Source organism: Urtica dioica, chromosome 2, assembly GCF_054948205.1.
Source record: "Urtica dioica subsp. dioica isolate 48M chromosome 2, U.dioica_male_clone48M_v1_H2, whole genome shotgun sequence".
Lineage (NCBI taxonomy): Eukaryota > Viridiplantae > Streptophyta > Magnoliopsida > Rosales > Urticaceae > Urtica > Urtica dioica.
In genome coordinates, this window is record NC_142757.1 from 40,329,444 (window position 1) to 40,346,732 (window position 17,289).

Consider the following 17,289-nt stretch of genomic DNA (forward strand, 5'->3'; position numbering starts at 1 on the left):
ATATATGTAATTTATTTAAAAACTAAAAAATAAACAACAGTCTCTTAATCGTGAAAAATACAGAAAGAAGCAAAGTGGTAAACATCGATAGTTGATAGTCATCAAAATCGCATATTCGAACAGAGAATCCAGGATTTAGAGTTACAATTTGAACACGGAATGAAGTCATTTCTTATGAGGTATGAGTTTTATTATTTAATTTCAATTTAAGGCTATTTTTATTTCAAAATTGAGAATTTGAAAGTTAGGGTACTGATTTAGATTTGATTCGGTTTTTCTTATATACGAGTTAATATCAATGAAAGGGAGATTTGTGAGGTTGTTATTCATTTCAGGGTATAATTTCGTCATTTTAGTTAAACAGATGGTATAATTTCGTCATTTTAGTTAAACAGAGGGTATGAACTCGACATTTTTGAAAACCGAGGGTTAAACTCGACATTTCACTAAAACACAAGGTATAAATGTGTTATTTTCCCAAGAAACAACCATCAATATAATTTAGGAAATAAAAACTATAATGAAAAAATGCACGGGATAAAATACTAATCAAAAGAACCCGGTTTTTATATTCCAAGGTAATTCGACTAATAGCCACAGTCCATTTCACTCTGGTGACGTAACGGAGTGCACCTAGTGAAAATGAGAACCATCTCAGATTAGTGAGCAATCACAGTACATGCACCTTCATAACTATGCTCACTAACTACCAATTTTATAGGAATCCTTGGCCACATGAGCAACCACCGGTTGGTTCATGCATGAGTCAACCCAACATTTCAGTGAAATAAATCTAGCTTATACGCACTTGCGTAACTAGTACACGTAGAGATCAACCCTCCCACCTATCGTCAGAGACACAACCTTGGTATTGGAATCAGAAAAGCCCTTCCGAATGGAACTGACCACCATGTTTAGAAAACCACCGGTCACAAGGGGATCTTTCATCCTCACGGTGTTGTGTCAATGTTGGAGACCTACGACTCAATATACTTTAGTATTTTAATTTTCCTAGCATTAACTTTAATCTAGGTGATCCACTCGAGTTAACTAAGTCATATTAAAAACTCAAGTGTTTCTAAGCTACCCATAAAAACAGATGTTTCGATATAGCTTAGTGATTAGGAATTCGTGACATCTAGTCTTGATTATCCTAAAAGTATTCCATCACGGAAAAGCTCTCAGTAGAGAAGGTGAGACACTAGGTCTTCTTAAGTACCTCTCAGCTTAGCCTCTTATCGGCTTGGTGACAGAGCTCTCCGATCCGTTCAACTCATTCATTAATTAACTATCCTAATCCAATTAGATAATTTTAATGAATGAAAGCCCATGACAACCATTAACATACGATACATGATCTAAGTTATAGCATACAAGCATGGCATAGTAAGTAAATAAACAAGCAAGAGCATGCAAGAATGGTTTGATTCGGATTGATCGTTTCCTATTTGATTCTATAAAGTAAATCAAGATGAGCCCAATCATATTGGCCCATGGATTCAATTGGGCCCATTCTTATGTCCCTTAGGAAAAATAAATCAATATCAAATTATTTAATTTTTCCAATTTTTTATCGAAAAAATTAATTAAGTAAGGGCCCATTCTAATGTCCCATTTAAAATAAATCGTTATCATAATCATTTATTTTGTAATGTTTTAAATAAAACTCATTAGGGCTCAGCCCATACAATTAATTAAATAAAACATTTAAAAACTTCAATTTTTTTCGGTAATTTTTTTTTTAATGAGTGGGCCCGTGGGCCCACTTGGGTTTCCGGGCTGAGGCCCGGACGAATCCTCTAATCTTGACCTAGGTCAAGATTAGACTTGAGGCTGCACCAGACCACCGCCGCCACGAGGGCGCGGCCCGGTACGAAGAGGACGGCCGAGACTTGTCACAAAATTTTGTGACAAGTTTTCTTGTGGCGTAGTCGTGGAGGCTTTCTTCGTCCGTCATGCTTATTCGTTGTGTGTCCGTCTCTCGCCGATCGTCATGATCAAGAACGTCGCACCATCGGATTACAACAATAATAATAATAATTACATAAAACCTATACCCTTTGAATTTCGGGTTTACAAAAAATCTAGAAAAGCGAGAATCAAATATTCTACGATCAAACCACGAATCACAATCCACATATCATATATTGAATTGCATGAAATTCACATCCACATATAATTTCATTCAAACCATATTTAAATTAATTACAAGAACGAATCGATTAATTAATCATAACATCTAGCTCCGATACCACTTGTTAGGGAATCAAGTGGGTATCAGACACGAACAATCGCTCTGATACCACTTGTTGGTGGATCGAGCTCGCATCGGACACGAACGATCGCTCCGATGCGACTCGTTTGAGATGATTCCACCATATAACCATATTAATGCGGAAAAATAATTAATTACGCTGATCATAAGCTAATTAAATTATGGTTATAATTAACAAGATCTAGTTATGTTTAATTAATTTAATTCACGAGAGCATATCTATCAAGCAACCGATTTGAACGAAAAACGAATACTTAATTGATTTTCGGTTCAGCTACAGAACGCTCCTAAACCAATCGCGTACTCCTTGCGTCGTCTTGATGAAGGACTCGAGGATTACACTTTAGTCTTCCGAAACGTAATCTCCGAGACGAATAAAAAAGATGAGTGGGCACAGTCTTTATCTCACTAGATCACGAAACTAGGTGTTTCGAGATCTCGCTCTTATTTTACTAAGAATGGAAACGAATTTTCGAGGGGGAGGAGAGGCAGAAGTGCACGACCAAGGAGGCTAGAATGCACGAAATTTTTCATAAAATAATTGCTTATTTTTGCCTTCTCATGAACCCCTATTTATAGTAGTAAAAGGATATATTCATGTAATCTTCCAGAATATTTTATTTCCTTTTATTGTGTTCACACTGGTGGATTAAATCTAGGCCCTTGGATCTCAACAAGTGAATCCTACTTTTTCTCTCATCCATCAGATCAATATCTATGGGATATTATTCTCTATTTAAATAGAGAATATTTTATTTAGTGAGATAATAAAGGAGAATATATTATTTCCCTTTAAATATATTCTCATATATTCTCCTAAATAGTTTCCTTTAGATAAGGAGAAAATATAGGACAATATATTATATTATTCTCTCTCCTTTATTTAAACAACTAAAGAGAAAATATTGGTAAATACCAATATCATGAAAGTTGAATTTTAGGCACATGGCCAAGGGGAATTTGCGCAACTCCTATGCCGAAATTCCCAAATCCGATTTTCATATTTTGTGCAAGGCCCAATTGCTTAAAACCCAATTAATTATTTATTTACTTGGTCCAACAATAAACAAATAATTAATAATTGTTTATTTACTTGATCAAACAATAAATAAACAATTCTACCATTAATATTTATTTAATTCTGCGAATACCCGTTTTCCAAAATTAATGTTGTCAATCACAATTACAGCAAGCGAGATTAATAATGATAAACATTATTATACGAAAGTTCTTATCCGCCTTTATCAGAGCCGAATCGGGGACTATGGACCTAGTAATAAAAGCTTAACAAATCCGATGAAAAAGACGAAATACTCCTTTCTTTTTTCCATCGATTCGTCTAATCTTGGTCAAATACTCCACCTTGTAAGCCAAGACTGAACTCTCCTTTATACTAGAATTATATTTACTCATCGTGACGAGTGTCCACTGATATAGTCAGTTCGTGATCAAGATCCTCCAGGTTCAACCCGTGTCAAGAGAAGTCAATTTTTCCGTTATACTTCTCTTGATACATATCAGCCCTAAGCATTGTTGCTTTCCCAGCGAAAGATTCTTTCGAACGTTACTTACTTCGAAAGTGCTAGCAATCTATCGGTTCTGGAATCAAGCCTTAGGTGAGAGAACATTAACCTTCTTTCAGGAAGGCTGGATTCCGTATCTGTAAATCACTTCCCACTTGAATTATGCTATGAGAAAACTCCCAAGACATAAGCTGTGATTAGCATGAATAACCTTTTAGCGAATGAGTCAAAGAGCCCATTAACATAACCCAATGTCCACGATCACTTCAGGATTTAGATCAAGTCTCACTGTGACCATCATAGTGGCCTCGGTTAGTGTGTCGTAACGGTCCTTAAACGACACATCTACACCGAGACCTGTCCAAGTCGTACACTTACCACAAGTATAGAATGCTCCCACATAGTGATCAACCTTCACCTATGTGTTCCACATATATGACTTTAGATATAGCTTTCCAGGCGTATATCAGTCATCGACCTCGTTTTAGCTCAGCGCCCGAACTCAGGTGCCCATCACGTGACTCAGTTTAATATGGAGGCTATGGAAGATAGTTGTTATTGATTCTAATTGTTTAGAACTCAACCCACTAATCATATAATGCTAATAAAGTAATCTTATTATCGAATTTAGTAATCATTTTTTTCCATTATCTTCAAGTGGGCAATATTATTCCTAACATGACCCTAGCCTAACATTACAAGCCTTAAAGACCTACGGACCAATTTGAAATGAAATTTGCACATTAGTGGAGATCAAAGGGATAGAGAATGCATATGAATGTGTTGGAAAATTATATCATCGGTTTTAGGGTTTGTTTTGAAAGTGGTTGAGCAGGTTACGAGTTTTGGTTTCCGAAAGATCTCGAGATGGGTAAGCAATGCGTAACGGTCTAGGTAAATCTACTTGTATGATTTCCTTCACATTTAGTAGTTGACTTGAAGTTTAAAATCATGAATATCTTGGTCAATGTTAGACTAGGGACTTGTAGTTGAGGCGAGCATGTGTTGATTGAAGCATTACGAACATCAAAATTTCTTAGGATTTTACTTTCATTATGTGTTTTAGGTTGTGTGTTACTTGAAGACAGGCAAAAGTTCAAGTTTGGGGGTATTTGATGAGTATTTGAAGAAAGTCAATGCTGAAAGACTGGAGTCATTTGTCAACGCGCCGCGTAGGATATGAATGTGTCGCGGTGAAGAATGAGCGTGACGCGATCTTTTCTTGAGACAGATCGCGCTGAAACCCGGCTTTGAACGTGGCGCGTTGGAAAAGGAGAGGCGTGATGGAATCTGACGTGGCGCGCTAACGACGTTGTTCAAAAGATTTTCTTCGAATGTTTAGCAAATCTGGACCATTAGATATCATCTAAAGGCCCAGATTGGCTCCAAAAAATATATTCCCAACCTTTTTAAACACCTCTTGTAACCTAAGAACATATTTTTCATTCATTCTAGTTTTTATTTTTCGACTTTGCATCTTTTGAGAGCTTTTGAGAGGAGAAATAGCGTTCTTTGTTGGAATCGACAACTCCGGCACTGTGCACTTGAACTCCATTAATAGTTTTTCCTCTTTCCTTCCCTTTGTTGTCAATGGTGCCCACAAGAAGAGTTGTAGTGTGTATTTATGTACATTTGATGTCATATAGTCTTACGAAGACTCTTGCTTGTAACTGCTTATTTATTAATAAAAAGTTGAAACGTTCATTCAATCTTCCTTGTTTGAAGCTTTATGATAAAACATTAGTCTTTAGTCCATAAACAAACTAAACAACTTACGAAGAGACAAATGTAGATTTGCATGAACAAACTATTCATAGTTTTTTTAAAACGATATATTCGCAATCTTAGGGTCAAAGGACTATTGACCTCAGTACGATTGTTAGAAGAATCTATGATGTCTGGTTATGAGGCATTGAGAGTTGGAGACTCTATAGTTCTTCTAGGTATCTTCCGAAGGTACTGAATTGACCAGTGCACTTCTAGAGACAAAATAAGAACAAACCATTTAACCTCTTATGTCTCGAAGTCACTATGTATGAATTGCATCATGCTTACCTTAATCCTGAAATGAGACATGCCATTTCACAGCTTACGTATTCTCATTTGAGAAAGTCAGAGTTCGGACTCACTATGTGATTCTGAACAGGGCCTATCGGTGAATTACTAAGTTGTGAGAATGTCACGAGTAACTTTGTGAAGATCTCATAGATATGGAATTCATGTACAAGATTGCTGAAATGCAATATATATCACCTCATGCTTTGTTCCTTGGAATGTGAATAATGAACTGGCCAGTGTCCAAATTGAGTCCTGACTCTTTTGGATGAAACAATGTGACTTGTTAGCTCCTCGTCAATACATTGTTTCTAACTTATTCACAAGCGACAAAGGAGTTGAGGAAATAATAGCTAGAAGGGTAAAATGGTAATTTAGTAAATCCCGACTAGCTGATGACATTCATTAAGGGTAAACATAGATAATATTCAGTGGATCCGCTCATCATAATTAGGTTGAATTCTTGAGTAGAAAATAAATTCATTTGAACCGAGAGATTTTCAGTGTCAACTCTTTAGTGGAGTCAGTTGACATTAAGCTAAACTTGGAAAAGGTTTGTAAATTTTTTAGTCCAAGTGTTTAGCTCAAGCTTTGTTCATTTGGGTCCATGAGGTCACTATCACGAATCACATCGAGTAGGAATAGTTAAACTGGAAGCTAAGTCAAAACAAGAACGAAAATTGTCAAAAGGGTACGAAAATTGTCAAAAGGGTATTTTTGTCTTTTGAGACATAGGATGAAATGAATGTCAATAAATTTTTTGACATGGTCATTTGATGACAAGTAACACTCGGCCATAATGAGATTAATTGGGCCTTGTGGATTAATTTCATTTCATAATAATTTTATTGAAAATTCTTAATGGGCATTTTTCATGTTGTCATGAACAAGTGGAAAAGCTTCTAGAAGGCCTTTCTAGAACTGTTTTAGGCGCCCACCACCCAAGAGACAAGAGAGAATATTTTGTGCATAAATGTATCAAGATACTTGTCAAAAGAAAAAGAGGAAACAAATTTCCTCTAAGGGAAATGAGGTAGGCGCCCAAGATGAGAAAGAAGCAAGGCAAGGAACCAAAAAGGAAACAAATCCAAGGCTTAATGAAGCCTACCTTGGCCGAGCATCTCAAGAGAAAAAATGGGAAATTGACTCATGAATATGTGATATTCTATAGAAGAGGAAACTACCTTATTGAAGGTGAGACCTCTCCTATAAATAGGAGCCTCATTCCTCACTTTTCATTCATCCAAGTTTTAGAGATTGAGAGCTTCTCTCTCTAGACTTGGCCGCCCCTCTCCTCTCTCTCTCTCTCTCTCTATTCAATTTCGTTTTTATTGTTTTGGCACCTAGGTCCTCATTTGACCTAGAGTTTAGCTCTGCGACTTCAAGACTCGTTCTTAAGTCGTAGTGTTTAAAAGTGCCCACTCGCTAATTCCTTTTATTTCGAGTGATTTAATGATAGAAACTTTCGTGGTTGCTCGAGGTGCCGAGGAAAGAAAGAGAGACGTGTTGCGAGGGAGACGAGCGTTGAAACTTTCCAAAAGCTTCTCAAAGTTCAAGCTTCAAGAAAGGTTAGTAAACTTCTATACTCATAATAGTTATTAATTACATGTACTTGCTCTTTGTCTAGGTTAGTAAAAAACCGTTTTTACTTGAAAGGAAAATTTTTAAAATTCCGCCGCTTACCGAAGCGTTAATTATTTTCTTAAACCCTAGATCGATTCCAACACCCTTTACTTTTATTTTGCAACTCCTTATTATTGTGAATCTCTAATTTTCTTTAATATGAATTCTCTTTTGCTCTCTGTATTCATTATCCTGCTTTCTATACTTATTTTATGCTTGTCTATGATTATGAATTCCATTAGATGCTAGTTTTTTAGTGGGGTTGCGATGTAGTCGGGATTAATGATGGTTATGGGGTTTTATTAGGGTTAGATTATGCTTTAATTGCTTCAATAATATGCTTTCTTGACTGAAATTATTCTAAATGCTTTCTTTTACTTGATCACCGTTAGAATTTTCTGCTATGAGTGTTTAGCTACTCGAGAGAGATAAAAGACTCGTGCTTTATGTTAGTCTTCATAATTGATCTTAGGTTAGTAGAGAACCTATGCAGTTCTTGTAATCGTTAGAACTCTTGTTCTTATTGCGTGTGATTGTGTTAATAGGATTAGAGGTCGAGAGGATAATAATCCGACAATTGCATAGGTTTGCTAGATCACTCGAGAGAGACTAGTGAATATCGTTGATAGGATGAGATTAACTTGCATATGAGTAGTTCTTGTTGTTCGTACCCGAAACCCCCGATCCAGTGTTTTCTGACGAAATCGTGACCCTTAATTTCTCGTATTTGAAAACTCTTGTTTATTTACTATTTTTAGTTTATTCAATTTAGTAGTCTCTTAATCATAAACTCTTGCTTCACTTAAAATCAATACACTACAAGTTAGATAAAATCGCTAGAATTGCTAGTCTCTGAGGGTTCGACATATGTTCTTCATACTATATTAGTTTTGCGATACGTATGCTTGCGTGTGTAATTATTTCGCAATACTCGCTTTTTCTAAAGAAAGCGGTGTCATGAACCCTGTAAGATCGCCTTCCATTTTAATGGAATCCAAACTCTTCATGTTCGCGATGCCACAAAACTTTACTATCTCCTCTACAAGCCCGTCTTTCTCTTCCTCTTCCGAAAAAGGAAAACCTAAGAACGCGGCCAAACTCTTCAAGTTAGAAGCGGTGTCTTTCTTCATATATTCGTACTTCAAGAACGAGACCTTGTCGGGTCTCTCAATGTTGGCCTTCCAAAACCATATTACGTGGTCCTACAACGCTCCGTACGCGTGGATTTCGCGGCAGAAGCTATCGAAACACTCTTCTAAGTCACGTGGATTCTTCTCATCGTCCTTAATCTTGGAACCGAAGTGCCAAAACGATATGAATTGGTCCATCGGATTTTGAGAAACGTACACGATTTTACATTTCGAAGATTGGATCAAGCTTGGCTACAAGTTGTATGGGGTGTGGGTGGAAAAGATCCGCGGCTGTGGAAATGCTTCAAAATCCGGAAACTGGGTGGAAGAGAGAAAGACCTCTAGAGACGGGACGAGATAATGAGGGCTCATGTTAAACAATGGGAAATCCTCTTTTGGGTGAAATCGAGAACGGTTTACCACCGAATAAATTAGAGATTTCATCAAAGTAGATCCCGATTTCGGACAAGAAGTTAGAATTATGTCGTCATCAAGGGCTGTGAAGATTTTCTGTGCGGATATTAGCCCTTCGAATATGATATCCAAATTCCAAAACCCTTGATGGTAATATAGAGAAGAGTTTTTCACCATCAAGTCTGTTTCTTTCGGAAGCTGAGAAAGCAGTATTTGAAACTCATAGTTGTTTTCCTTGTCGACAGTTACGTCTTTGATCTGTTCCGCCATGTACTGCGATTATGACATGATAATACAATTGTTACAAAGCACTTCTCCACTATGTATAAGAGGTTTCTCTGTTTTTTGTATTTTTATTATTTTATTTACTGGGAAAATATCATAAATGAATCGCTAATTGTGACTCAATAACTAGTACAAAACCATATATATATATATACACATATATATATATATATATATATATATATATATACAAAAAAATTAGCAAAATAGCCAACTTAAACCTTACCAATTGCTAAATAGCCAAAGTTTTGTAAATATTAAGTGAATAGCTACTTGGATGACGTGGACCAATCAGATTTTTTTTTTTAATTCTAGAGCGTGTCCTTTAGCATTTAAATCCTATAATATTTGAATTTTGAATATTTTCAAACATCCCGAAATTCAGTGTGAACAAAATTTTGTGGTTAATTTTGGTGGTTAATTTCGGATCCTTATTTTTAGCAACTGAAACATATATTGTTTCCTTATTAGTTATATTTTCTCAATAGTTGATTATTCTTATTTTATATCGAGCGCTCATTTTTTTAATTCAAACTTCTGAAAATTGCAACGATTCACACGATGGCTGAGTTTTCTTTGATTGAATCAGGTGGGGTTCTTTATTTTTTTTTTTTTAATATTTCTTCCGTTTTCGCACAGGTTTACGTTAAATTACCCTTTTATTTACATAAATTTACTGTCGCTGTTATGTTGCAGTTAAGCTTTATGAACGACAATGGCTGGAAAATCATTATCCATTGTCAGGTGATGTAAATGCAGAATGTAATCAAAATGATTTACAAACTGTAATCATAATATTTCTTCCGTTTTCACATAGGTTTACGTTAAAATTACCCTTTTATTTACGTATAGTTACTGTCGTTGTGATGTTGCAGTTAAGCTTTTTGAACGACAATGGCTGGGAAGATGAACGGAATTCCTCATCGGGGAAGAAAGATGAACTTTCGTTTTTTGGGTTGTGGTTATCAATTTGATTTTTAATGCCCTCGATTCGTGCATTCAATTCCTGATTTACTTGAACTTTTTTAGGAAAAATGGTATGAAGTAGCCAATTCAAACTATGACTTTTGCAAAATAGCCATAATTTCATTAGGTATAGCAAAATAGCCAATTGAGAGTACAGGTTTTCATTAAATTTAATCCTGCCTCGATTAATTTTAATTCAGCTTTTATAAAATCTTGGGGGGAAATTCTAATTGGTCAATAAAAATATATTTCAATGCTATTTCTTTTTTCGTTTTCTTACATTCTGTCTTTATAGTTCGTTGGGATTAAATTTAAGGGTAATTTAGCAAAATAGCCAACTCAAACCTTTAAAATTGCTAAATAGCCAAGGTTTTGTAAATACTAAGTAAATAGCCATTCCGATGACGTGGCCCAATAATAGATTTTTTTATTTTCGAAAATTGCCCATGAGCGTTTGAATTTTGAATTACTAATTTAAATTTTCGGATGAAATTTATTCCCTAAATTTTTGGAATTGTATTTCCTGATATAAATGTGAACAAGATTTAGTCTATTAATGATCATTTTATTTTAGGAATTAAATGGACGTGGCAGTTGTAATTTTTTTGTTTCTTTTTATATATTATTTCTTATATTTTTCGCCAGATTTATATTGCATTCTTGATTTCTGTAGGGATCAGTAAACTAATGTAAATAATGTTGGTTGAGTGTTCATTTACATTTGCGTCGATAGGTTATTTACCCAGATTTACATAAGTCATGTTTCAGTTTAACCAATAACATCAAAATATATAGGTCTTAGTAATGACAAAGTTTACTCATATATATGTTTCTTTGGATTAACGAAGAATCCAAAGTACCAAAAGAGTTAGCAAACATTAATCTCAAAATAAACATCATTAAGTAATAGAATAAATTTTGAAATCCTGATGGTGAATTAAAAAGCAAGATAAACGGTTTAGACATCGTCGATGTTGAGTGAGAAACTAGGCTGGCTGCTTGGATTCTCATCAACCTGCTTTGTTACTTTCTTCTTCGTGACATATGGTGAATGTAGCATTGCTGGTTTCTTTATAACGCGTTTTGGTCTCTCATTGACGGCAAGCTTCACTGCAACTGGTTCGCCGTTCTTCTTGAGATGTAAATATGTGTAAATAAAGAAAAGGTCAAAAAACTTAGACTGTGTGATATTTACTCAGATTTACTGCAAAATATGTCGACTACAATTATTTTCTTCTAACATCCAAACTCAGCAGTAAATATGTGTAAATAAATATTTGATCCAAAAAACTTAGACTATCCAATATTTACTCAGATTTACTGCAAAATATGTCGACAACTATTATTTTCTTCTAACATCCAAACTCAGCAGTAAATATGTGTAAATAAATATTTGGTCCAAATAACTTAGACTATCCAATATTTACTCAGATTTACTGCAAAATATGTCGACTCCAATTTTTTCTTCTAACATCCAAACACCCAATTTTCTAAACGCATTCACAATGGTATATCGGGAAAACTAACACAGTGATACATGATTTCATTTTACTACGCATCAAGATATAGATATAACACATCAAGATTTATACATCAAACCCGTTCCAACAACATTTAAACATTCAAAAGGATTTACAATAAACATATTATAATCACTGAAGAACATGCATTATGTTTTTAAATCACAATAGTCATGAATAGGGTTATGTGTAAATGTTAGGATTATAGACCAATAATGCACGGACTCATAATACATAGGGAGATGAATGTTCAATACCGTATATTTTCATAATCGATTCCAAAAAAGAACAAATTTTTCATAGTTTAATATGTAAATCGAGGTTGAATATTAGTAAATAAGAGTTCCAACTGCCAAAAAATCACACATGCATACCTGTTAGAGCCGGAGAGAGGAGGTGGTCTGAAAAATCGTTCCAGTTCGTCGGTTGTCGCCAATGGAGTTCTTGTTCGTCGGAGAGAGGAGATGTTTTGAAAATATTTTTGAGATAGATTTTTTTCTTAATGGCATATTGAATATTGGTGGAGAGATAATCGGTAATTAATTGCAGTTATTATTCCTTGATTCTCGTTTACACGTTACCTCTTTTATTTTTTATTTTTTTTAAGTCAACCGTGTGTTTATGGGCGGGAAAGCCTGGGCTTTTTAGTAAATGCAGATGTGTCTTAAATGATATCTGGTTATTTACTTAGTATTTACAAAACTTTGGCTATTTAGCAATGTTAAAGGTTTGATTTGGCTATTTTGCTAAATAATTGTAAATTTAATCCAGCCTAAATTAATCTTACTTTGGCTAATTTGCTTATAGTTGACAAACTATGGCTATTTTGCAAAACCTTAAGTTCTATTGGGCTATATAACCGCTTGACCCTTTTTTTTATTTAAATATTATTAGAAAGTATGATTGGGTGTGAATGAAATCGGGGCAATTTAGTAAATTTGGCCGTGTAATTTAAATCTGATGGCTATTTACCTAATACTTACAAAACTTTGGTTATTTAGCAATTCTCAACGTTTAAATTAGCTATTTTGCTAAATTACCCATATATATATATATATATATATATATATATATATATATATATATATATATATATGAATGGTCAAACTCCATCATCACAAGAAACTCTTAACTTTTGTGTTAGTGATTTATGAATGGTTATGTTCACATTTTTTTTAAAAACAGAACACACAATAATGAATTTGTTTAATTTATTTTATGAATAAATATTTTTGAAATGGTCATATAAATATAATAAAGGGTCAAGCGGCAATATAGTCAAATAGAACTTAAGCTTTTGCAAAATAGCCATAGTTTGTCAACTATAAGCAAACTAACCTAAGTAAGATTAATCTAGGCTGGATTAAATTTAATCCCAATGAACTATAATTAAAGACAGAATGTAAGTTTTACGAAGCCTGGATTAAAATTAATCGAGGCAGGATTAAAAGTCGTAGTACTCTCAATTGGCTATTTTGCTATACGTAATGAAACTATGACTATTTTGCAAAATTTATAGTTTGAATTGGCTACTTCATACCATTTTTCCTATAATAAATTAGATGTTTATTGGACAAACACCTGCGTTATTCAACGTGGATGACTTATTAAAAAAAAAAAAAAAAAAAAAAAAAAAAAAAGAAGAAGAGGCACGAGAGGTGTCATCAACGTACCACTTTAAATTGATCTTATTTGTGTCTAAACTATATTTTTCTCCATTTTTTAATACGATATTATATGACAAACATGGAAATAGTGGTAAAAAAAATGAAAGTGGCTTTGATCAAGGATTGACTTTTCGTGGAAATCGATCGTAAACCGGTCGAAAACCACCTTACCGAAGAGTACCGGTACCGGTTCGACATTTACCATTTTCGTTCTAATTTATCGGTGCTTTCCGGCGGTTTTCGATGCTTTCAGGTGGTTTCCGGTACTTTTCGGTATTTTCCTGAGGTTTTCATTCGTCGCAAGCTTTTTTGTCAACTTTCTTTGGTTTTCGGGATGTAAGTTTCGGGGGTTTCTCAAATTTTGAGATTTTTATCATTTTTTTTATCATTTTTTTTTTTACTTTAATCCATGATTTCAAGGGTTTGAGCAATGAATATGAGTTTATTGGTTTTTTTTGTATGGTTTTCTATGTATTTTTTAGGTTTAATCTGAATTAAAATGTTGATTTTTAATCCGAATCTGAGTTTTTTTATGTTGTAGATGATGATTTGATGATGAATGTGATGATTATGATGTTTTTTAGTAGGTGTACTTGAGATGAATATGATGTTTAATGATGATTAATGATGTTCTTGAGTTAAATATGATGATTTGATGATGAATATGATTATTTGTAATGATAAACTGATATCATGTATTCATTGTATGAATTATTAAGTTTGAATTATGAAAATTATGTTTATTTTTTCAAAATATTTGTCTGAATACTCTTCGGTTTCCTATATTTTTTGTCGGTTTCTTCTACGGTAAGCGGTTTCCTGCCGTTATCGATTTCTTTTCTTTTTTTTGTCCGAATACATCTCAGTTTCTTACCCGGTAAGCGGTTTACCTCCAAAATTGAAGTCCCGGTACGGGAACGATAATAGTAGGACGAACCGGTCTTGAACTAGTCCTTCAATAAAACTCACAGACATAGATGACCTATATTTATGACACCCGACCAATCAGCAAAATAAATAGTTCTGAATATTAATAAATATTATAAAATTCCAGACTTTTTTATATCTTAGCAACAATTAAAAAAATAACCTTGCCCGGCGCGCGCCTATTCAAGATCTTCAATTTAGAATCATTACTTAGACATTAATAAAAATATAAATTCTCCAGGCCATTACAAAACTGTAAGTTTCTGTGGAAAAGGAAGTAACAACGAAGGAAGAAAGAAAGGTTTATAAAACCTTACCTTGAGTGCGTAAGTTAATAGATGATCTTCAATTCTTACTGCTCTTTTCTGCTTGAATACGAATTTAAGTAGGGAAATTTGAAAAACTACCAAGACCAACATATTTTCAAAAAGAGAAATTATATTGATTAATAATATACTCAAAATTTCAAATTTTGGTCAATTATACTCAAAATTTCAAATTTTGGTCAATACTATTGTCTTAAATATTTTTTTTTTTCTTTTTTGAGGATTTATTTAAGAAATTTTTTACTTTAAAAAATTAAACCACAAGTTAAATTTTTAATTGAAACCTCGTACCTCATAGCACATTTTTTGCTATTTTACTAATTTTAAACAATTCTTAACTATTTAGCTATAACATCCTTTCAAAGAAACCTATTAAATTTGAGAATTGAAATATTAGCCTAAGATATACATTTTTCCATATAAATAATTAGATTACATTATTGTTAGTGCCAATTTGCAAGATCATGCCGTTAATGCATACGTGATTATAAATGATTTTGTCCTAAATGCTACACACGATCTTATTTATTGTCATTTTCCAAGAATGAGATATGTTGATATGTCGTTTTTCGTTAAAGATACTGAATAGTATACGTTTAGCGATAATGGATGATATCTGAGATGTGAAAATGAAGTGAAGTTCAAAAGTCCCACATGAATTGGGTAAGTGTGTTGTGTAGTGTATATATACTATCATCTTTCTTTAGTGGATAAGCAAGTACAAGAGAGGAGAGTGTGGGTGGGTTAACTCTTAACCCCTCGCGTGCACACACACGCGCCGCCGCCGAGCCGAGCCGAGCCGGACCGGGCTCGGGTTTCGGGAATGTCTCAGTCTCGGGCTTAAGCCTTGGGCCAATTCTATCTTTTTATTGAAATTTCCACTTCATAAATTTGTAATTCCACAAATAACTTGTGTTGTTATGGTCGAAATTTATTTTGTACCGTCATTAGTGGGTAGTGTTAACGTTTGTAACTGTGTCATTAGTGAGTGTTAATGGTAGTTAATTGCCATAATGGCCGAACGGTTTGTGTGAGGCTAGAGGTTGTAACCTCTGAGACCTTGACCTATAAAAAGAGGCCTCTACCTCTCATTCGAAACACACTAACACACACAAATTCTCTCTTCTCCTTCTCTCCTCCGAAATTGCTTTGTTTTATTTTGTAGTCGGTGATTAGTTCTGTTGCAGTGTTTAGTTCGCCGGAGAAGTTCGTTTGGTGTACCGTTCTTCTTGTCTTCGGCCGTTGTATCCAGGGAGGTAAATTGCTCGTCGATTCCGACACCCATGGGAGGGCAATATTACTATAAGGAGACCGTCGAACGGTCCTCGGCCTTTGGTTTTCCATCTTGTTTTTTCTTCTTCTTCTTTTCGTTCATTATATTGTTGTGTTGTACTTTATTTATTCTAATATCAAAGTTGTCGTATTTTTCCAGAAAATAAATATTATTTAAGTAATATTTCTAACACTTTATTTAGTATTGTTGAAGATTCTTTTTTGGTTGCTTTTCAACGTCTTATACGTAGGGAATAGGGCACCAAGTTTAAGATCACTTGTTGTTAATCCCAAAAGGTTAGTCTCGGTTTAATGCTTTCATGCATCATGAATAAGGTTAGTCTCGGTTTAATGCTTTCATGCATCATGAATAAGGTTAGTCTCGGTTTAAGGTTTCACTAAAATGATTTTTTGTGATATAATAAAATTTTTATTTCCGCCATATAAAGATATGTCAAATGATTTTTCTAAACCCTATATGCATTTTCCAGAGTGCTTAAGAATTTTAAACATTCTCGCCTATGATGGGATGGGAAGACAGATCCAGGAGACCATGTGGATACATTCAAATGCTGGATGTTACTTCAGGGAGTAGAACCAACAATCACATCACCAACATTTCAATAACATTGAGATGTTCTTCTAAAAGATACCCTCGAGTAACTTATGAGCCCTGAATTTCACCAATTCCCCAACGTAAGATTCACTTGACACTCATAGTGCAAAGGAGCGCGCAATCTAATTGTTCTGGAATAGACTACTAGGTGAGACAACATTGATTCTCTTTATTAAAAGCTAGATTCCACTTTGATGCTTCTCTTCCATCACTAATTATACCCCGATCTTCCAACACATAACTATATAAGCATTTTCTATAGATGTTAGCGGATGAATAAAAAAATCAAGTATATAACTATATATGATGATTTAGGTTGATCTACACTCCGGCTATCTGTTTTGATTGCGATAGAGACACCTCAACACGACGCGTGTAGTTGGACTCCTCCACGATACGAACATCGTAAATATTGTGCAAAAAATCGCATTCACAATTTTATGGTTTTGTCCTCATAATATTTTAGCTAAAGCTTGAACATTACTTTTTCGTTCTATATATCTGTAAAAGATTGATGTAAGTTAAACTAAGGTCACGAGTTCCATTTTCTTAGTTTAAGGAGTACTGATTAATTAAAAAAAAAAGTAAAACAGAAATATGGCTAACAAGTGGCCAATCAACCCATAAGATTGAGAACCCAAGTGCAATTAATTTAGCCATTCAGAAAAAAGGTAAATAAAAAAAAGGACT